The following is a 7,314-nucleotide window of genomic DNA, read 5'->3' as shown; positions in this document are numbered from 1 at the left end:
ATTTCCTTCTCCAATGCAGGAAAGTGAAAAGTGAAAGTGAAGTCACTCAGTCCTGTCCGACTCTTAGCGACCCCATGGACCGCAGGCTACCAGGCTCCACTGGATTTTCCAGGCAAGAGTACTGGGCAATCTGAAAATCTAATGTTTTTCCCTTTCTCAATTCAGCAACAACTTTACGTTCTTCCTACTTTTCTTTTTCAAAGACTCCTGAACCCATCAGGCTCCCCTCAAAAAGAGCATCAGGCATCAGAATTGTATTTTTGTAATTAAATTAATTTTTTATTCAGGTATAATTGACACATAACATTATATTAGTTTCAGGTGTACACATAATGATTTGATATTTGTATACAATCAGTAATTACCACCTCAATAATTCTAGGAGAATTGTATTCTAATCCCAGTTATATCACTAACTGCTAACCTTGATAATATCACAGCCTTTTTACAGCTCTTTATCATCTGTTAATGTCAGTTTCACAATAGTAATAATATCTGCTTGCTTATCTCATTAAATTATTTTGAAGATGATATGAGGTAATATATGTTCAAGAAGAAGATAAACCGTAAAGTGTATAAAGTGTTTATAATCTTAAGAACTAGGAAGATATAAATTCACATAGTAATGCTGCCTGCGTATGTGTTTTTCTTCACACCTAGACAGTGAATTCTTTGAGCGGAAGGATCAAATATGTTTTTTTGACCACTCCATCTCTGGCAATAGCACTGTACTTGTATAGTAGGTAGTTAATAAGTGCCTGTGAAATGAGTGATATATGTACAGATGCTTGAATGGCTGGATGAGGGAGCAGCCTTGAAAAGCACTATTTAGGAAGCATACAGGCATTTCAATTCCTGGTGTCTTAGGTTCATGTGATCCAGCCTTCATGATGACAGCTAACATGTGCTGTTCTCTAACTATAGGCCAGGTGCTTTTCTAAGTGCTTTACATGACTTGAGTCATACAGTTCTTATAACCAAGCTATGAAGTCACATTCAACACCATTCCCATCCTTTTAAGCTGTCAGCTGTATTGTAAAAGTATGTAGACTTTGTAAGCAGAGATTTCAGCGGCTTTTGAGCCTTGTTCCTTGAAGCATCTACTTCAGTGACACTGTTGGCAACAGTTTCCTTAAAACTTCCCAAGATTCTTGCAACTCCTGCAACTGTCTAAAGTTGTTGGCAACATTCGTTTACCTTCCCTCTCACAACACTTCCAAAGGCTTCATAGGCCTCTAATTCTCTTTATTAAATCCCTTCCTGCCTGATATAACTAGAGTGGTTCTGTCTCCACGATCAAACTCTGAACACTATAAGTAGTGTTACATTAGCCCACTTCACATGGAGAGATCAAAGCACAGAGAGTAACGTGCAAGAAGACTGGTAGAATGAAGCTCTGAATCCACAAAATTTGGCTCCAGGGCCTGTGGTCTAAATAGTGATAACTCACTGCCTTTCCTCAAGTGAAATCCCCAATCCTATGAATGGGGCATGGTATTTTTTCTTAAATCTCTATTGAAAAATATCATTTTGAAACATTTTTTCAGTGTGCAAACTTTCCTTTCAATTTTTAGCAGAACTATCTTAGTTTCAAACAAATCTTTGCTTTCCAAGGTGAAGCAAGATAAGCTTCACAACCCAGATATCTAGAATGGGGTGCACAGTGGAATGCTTCTCACAGTGCCTGTGAGTGATCAAGTGGCCAAGTGATAGTCAACCTTAGGGGTTTACAACAATCTAGAATTGATTTTGTTCCACAGCACCCTCATAGATTTCATTTTTCATAGTTAAAATGAATTAGTATCAATGTTGAATTAGATTGCCTTTGGGATTAAACTCAGCAGTGGCCACAGGACTGGAAAAGGTCAGTTTTCATTCCAATCCCAAAGGAAGGCAATGCCAAAGAATGCTCAAACTACCGCACAATTGCACTCATCTCACACGCTAGTAAAGTAATGCTCAAAATTTTCCAAGCCAGGCTTCAGCAATACATGAACTGTGAACTTCCTGATGTTCAAGCTGGTTTTAGAAAAGGCAGAGGACCCAGAGATCAAATTGCCAACATCCGCTGGATCATGGAAAAAGCAGGAGAGTTCCAGAAAAACATCTCTTTCTGCTTTATTGACTATGCCAAAGTGTTTGACTGTGTGGATCATGATAAACTGTGGAAAATTCTGAAAGAGATGGGAATACCAGACCACCTGACCTGCCTCCTGAGAAATCTGTATGCAGGTCAGGAAGCAACAGTTGGAAGTGAACATGGAACAACAGACTGGTTCCAAATAGGAAAGGAGTATGTCAAGGCTGTATATTGTCACCCTGTTTATTTAACATATATGCAGAGTACATCATGAGAAATGCTGGACTGGAAGAAACACAAGCTGGAATCAAGATTGCAGGGAGAAATATCAATAACCTCAGATATGCAGATGACACCACCCTTATGGCAGAAAGTGAAGAGGAACTAAAAAGCCTCTTGATGAAAGTGAAAGAGGAGACTAAAAAAGCTGGCTTAAAGCTCAACATTCAGAAAACGAAGATCATGGCATCTGGTCCCATCACTTCATGGGAAATAGATGGGGAAACAGTGGAAACAGTGTCAGACTTTATTTGTTGGGGCTCCAAAATCACTGCAGATGGTGACTGCAGCCATGAAATTAAAAGACGCTTACTCCTTGGAAGAAAAAGTATGACCAACCTAGATAGCATATTCAAAAGCAGAGACATTACTTTGCTGACTAAGGTCCGTCTAGTCAAGGCTATGGTTTTTCCAGTGGTCATGTATGGATGTGAGAGTTGGACTGTGAAGAAAGCTGAGCACTGAAGAATTGATGCTTTTGAACTGTGGTGTTGGAGAAGACTCTTGAGAGTCCCTTGGACTGCAAGGAGATCCAACCAGTCCCTTCTGAAGGAGATCAGCCCTGGCATTTCTTTGGAGGGAATGATGCTGAAGCTGAAACTCCAGTATTTTGGCCACCTCATGCAAAGAGTTGACTCATTGGAAAAGACTCTGATGCTGGGAGGGATTGGGGGCAGGAGGAGAAGGGGAAGACAGAGGATGATATGGCTGGATGGCATCACTGACTCGATGGACGTGAGTCTGAGTGAACTCTGGGTGTTGGTGATTGACAGGGAGGCCTGGCGTGCTGCAATTCATGGGGTCACAAAGAGTCGGACATGATTGAGTGACTGAACTGAACTGAACTGGGATTTAGATGCCTAGAAACAGAACATTGGTGCTGGAAGGGCCATAGCTATGTTAACTACCTGCTATGCATGCCTACTTGTTTCAAAGTTAACATTTAAAGTCAGGCAGATAGATCCGTATATATTGATCTGGAAGAATATTCATGATATATTGTCAAGTGGAAAAAGCAAGTTTCAGAGTAAATTGATGATATTATTGTCTTTTTAAGGAAAGAAAAATATCTATATAAAATAACACCTAGATACAGAAAGTTAGAACTAGAGAGATCCTTGGGTAACAAACAGAACTTTCCTATTATATTGATGAGCAAATTTGAGGGCCAATGAGTGATATAATTAAGGTCACACAACTAGTTAGTAGCAGAATCAATTCGGCAGTGCCATCTCCAGACTCCACTATGTCACTCTGTCTGTAAGCTGTGTCTCTACCAACAAGTCAATAAAGAGACAAAGCATCTAGCGACAGAGTTATAGTTTTGTAGTAGAGGCATTATTAACAAAAATACGATTCTCATTTTAAGCTGCAAATAGAGAGCTGTAATAGAGAGTAGAATATTTCTCCCCCTGAAAGCAAGGTCACTAAAATGAGCACTCTTAATATTTCTCCTAATTTCTGATTTTCTCCCTCCCTAAAGGCTCTATTATTTTTTCATGTAAAATTTTATTGATTTCATCAATTTTACTTTATTTCACAATGTTAATTTGAAATATTTATTTTAATAGTAGAGAATATTTTGCAAAATGTATGAAACTTGCCCTAGCACCTAGTACCTAGTGCCTGGTTAAAAGTAGAAAGTTAACCTTGGTTGAATGAATAAATCCAAGATTTAAATCAATCGGGTTTTTTTTTCAAAATTAGTTTTTATTTATTTTTAAAATGTTTTTATTTTTAATTTGAGGATAATTGCATTTATTTTTTATTTCTTGATATTAAAACATAGTTTCAGTGGCTGAGAATACTACAATCTTTTAAAAACATGTAATAGATGGAATTTGAATAAATATTGCATGTATTTGAAAATTATACTATTTTGATAAGTGATTTACTCATTCTTTTTATTTATTTAGTGAGTAAACATGTGAGACAGGTCCCTTGTATGTCGGGTACTCTCTTTGCAGTACCAAACAAAATGGCATCAACTCCCAGTGGTCAATGTCTGACGAGTGCATTGAATATCTGCTTGCTCAGTGAAGCTGTACTTCAGATCTAGGTGCTGAGCATCATCTTTTTATCTGTGCATCTATGTCCAGTTCTCCACCAGGTTGCTTTGGAGAAGACTTCATCATGTTTTGTCAAACTGCCCAAAAAGTGAAACCGGGAGACAAGATATCTGGGTCTTTGTCTCAGGTTGCTTCCAAAAAGTTTCATGGTCTTGGGAAATTTACATTCTGTTCACTGAGCGATTGATTCTTTATCTAAAGCAAGAGCTCTGTAATAGATCATTGTTTGTCAAATGTTTTATTATCAGAACTCCATTTTCAAATGAAATTTTTCACAGAAAATTTCACCTCCATTGACAGGTTCCAGGCACCACGGCCAAACCCATAGAACTGCATGAATTAAAGTTTAAAAACCACTATATTATGTACAGTAACAGGGAATGGAGTTTTAAAAACATAGTAAATTGTATGATGGAATATTATTCAGCAGGAAAAAGGAAAAAACTACTGATGCCTACAACAACATGGATGAATTTCAAAAGCATGCTGAATAAGAGAATCCAAGCACAGAAGAGGATATACTGTATGATTCCACTTAGAGTCAATTCTAGAAAATCAAAACTAACATATAGTGAAAAAAATCAGATGAGTGGTTGCCAGGGGTTGGGGGTGGAGGAAAGGGTGGACTACAAAAGACCATGAGGAAACTTTTGGATGTGATAAAATTGTTAAGTAGCTTGATAGTGGTGGTGGTTCTGGGGGTACCTGTCAAAATTTAAATTGTACACTGTAATTACATAAATTTTATTGTACATAAATTATATTAAAATTAAATTGGTTAAAAATCACTTCATTAAATAATCTCTAAGGCCTCTGAAATTTGGATACAGTGAATGGGATCTGAAATCAGTCATATCTAGGTTTAAATACTGGCTCTATGGCCATGGGCAAATCATGGAACCTCTAAGAGTCTCAATTTCCTTATCTCTACTATGGATTGATAAAAGCGATACTTCCCTGAATTGTAGTGAGAATTATATGTGATAATGGACATAGGTCAGTGCCTAGTATATGGTTAAGTGCTTGATAAATATTGGGTGCATTTATAATTTTAAAATTCCAGATACTTTTCTGGACAATATTGAAAAGTTCAGAGGTGACATATAGATGATCTCAATTCTAATTTTTATTCTGTTACCAATTATGTATGACTTTCAGTTCAGTTCAGTCACCCAGTTGTGTCCAGCTCTTTCCAACCCCATGGACTACAGCACACCAGGCTTCCTTATCCATCACCAACTCCCGCAGCTTGCTCAAACTTACGCCCATTGAGTCGGTAATGCCATCCAATCATCTCATCCTTTGTCTTCCCCTTTTCCTCCTGTGTTCAATCTTTTCCAGAATCAGGGTCTTTTCCAAGGAGTCAGTTCTTCGCATCAGGTGGCCAAAGTATTGGAGCTTCAGCTTCAGTATCAGTCCTTCCAATGAATATTCAGGACTGATATCCTTTGGGATTGACTGATTTGATCTTCTTGCAGTCCAAGGGACTCTCAAGAGTCTTCTCCAATACCACAGTTCAAAAGCATCAATTCATTGGCACTAAACTTTATGATCCAAATCTCACATCCATATATGACTAGTGGAAAAACCATAACTTTGACTAGACAGACCTTGTTGGCAAAGTCAAGTCTCTGCATTTAATATGCTGTCTAGGTTGGTCATAGCTTTTTTTCCGAGGAGCAAGCATCTTTTAATTTCATGGCTGCAGTCACCATCTGCAGTGATTTTGGAGCCCAAGAAAATAAAGTCTGTCACTGTTTCCATTGTTTCTCTATTTGTTTGCCATGAAGTGATAGGACTGGATACCATGATCTTAGTTTTTTGAATGTTGAGTTTTAAGCCAGCTTTTTTAGTCTCCTCTTTCACTTTCATCAAGAGGCTTTTTAGTTCCTCTTCACTTTCTGCCATAAGGGTGGTGTCATCTGCATATCTGAGGTTATTGATATTTCTCCCTGCAATCTTGATTCCAGCTTGTGCTTCATCCAGTCTGGCATTTCTTATGATGTACTCTGCATATAAGTTAAATAAGCAGGGTGACAATATACAGCCTTGACATACTCCTTTCCCAATTTGAAACTAGTTCGTTGTTCCATGACCGGCTCTAACTGTTGCTTCTTGACCTGCACACAGGTTTCTCAGGAGGAAGGTAAGGTGGTCTGGTATTCCCATCTCTTTAAGAACTTTCCACAATATGTTGTGATCCATACAGTCAAAAGCTTTATCGTAATCAATAAAGCAGAAGTAGATATTTTTTTCTGGAATTCTCTTGCTTTTTCTATGATCCAACAGATGTTGGCAATTTGATCTCTGGTTCCTCTGCCTCTTCTAAATCCAGCTTGAATATCTGGAAGTTCTTGGTTCATGTACTGTTGAAGCCTAGCTTGAAGAATTTGAGTATTACTTTGCTATCATGTGAAATGAGTGCATTTGTTCAGTAGTTTGAACATTATTTGTCATTGCCTTTCTTTGGGATTGGAATGAAAACTGACCTTTTCCAGTCCTGTGGCCACTGCTGAATTTTCCAAATTTGCTGGCATATCAAATGCAGCACTTTCACAGCATCATCTTTTATGATTTGAAATAGGTCAGCTGGAAATCCATCACCTCCACTAGCTTTGTTTGCATTGATGCTTCCTAAGGCCCACTTGACTTTACACTCCAGGATGTCTGGCTCTAGGTGAGTGATCACACCATCATGGTTGTCTGGATCATTAAGATCCTTTTTGTATAGTTCTTCTATATATTCTTGCCACCTCTTCTTAAAATCTTCTGCTTCTGTTAGGTCTTTAGTTCTGTCCTTTATTGTGCCCATCTTTGCATGAAATGTTCCCTTGGAATTTAGTTCACTGATTCCTAAACTGTCGATGTTCACTCTTGCCATCTCCT

Source organism: Capricornis sumatraensis, chromosome X, assembly GCF_032405125.1.
Source record: "Capricornis sumatraensis isolate serow.1 chromosome X, serow.2, whole genome shotgun sequence".
Classification (NCBI taxonomy): Eukaryota; Metazoa; Chordata; class Mammalia; order Artiodactyla; family Bovidae; genus Capricornis; species Capricornis sumatraensis.
Note: the sequence above shows the minus strand (reverse complement) of the source record.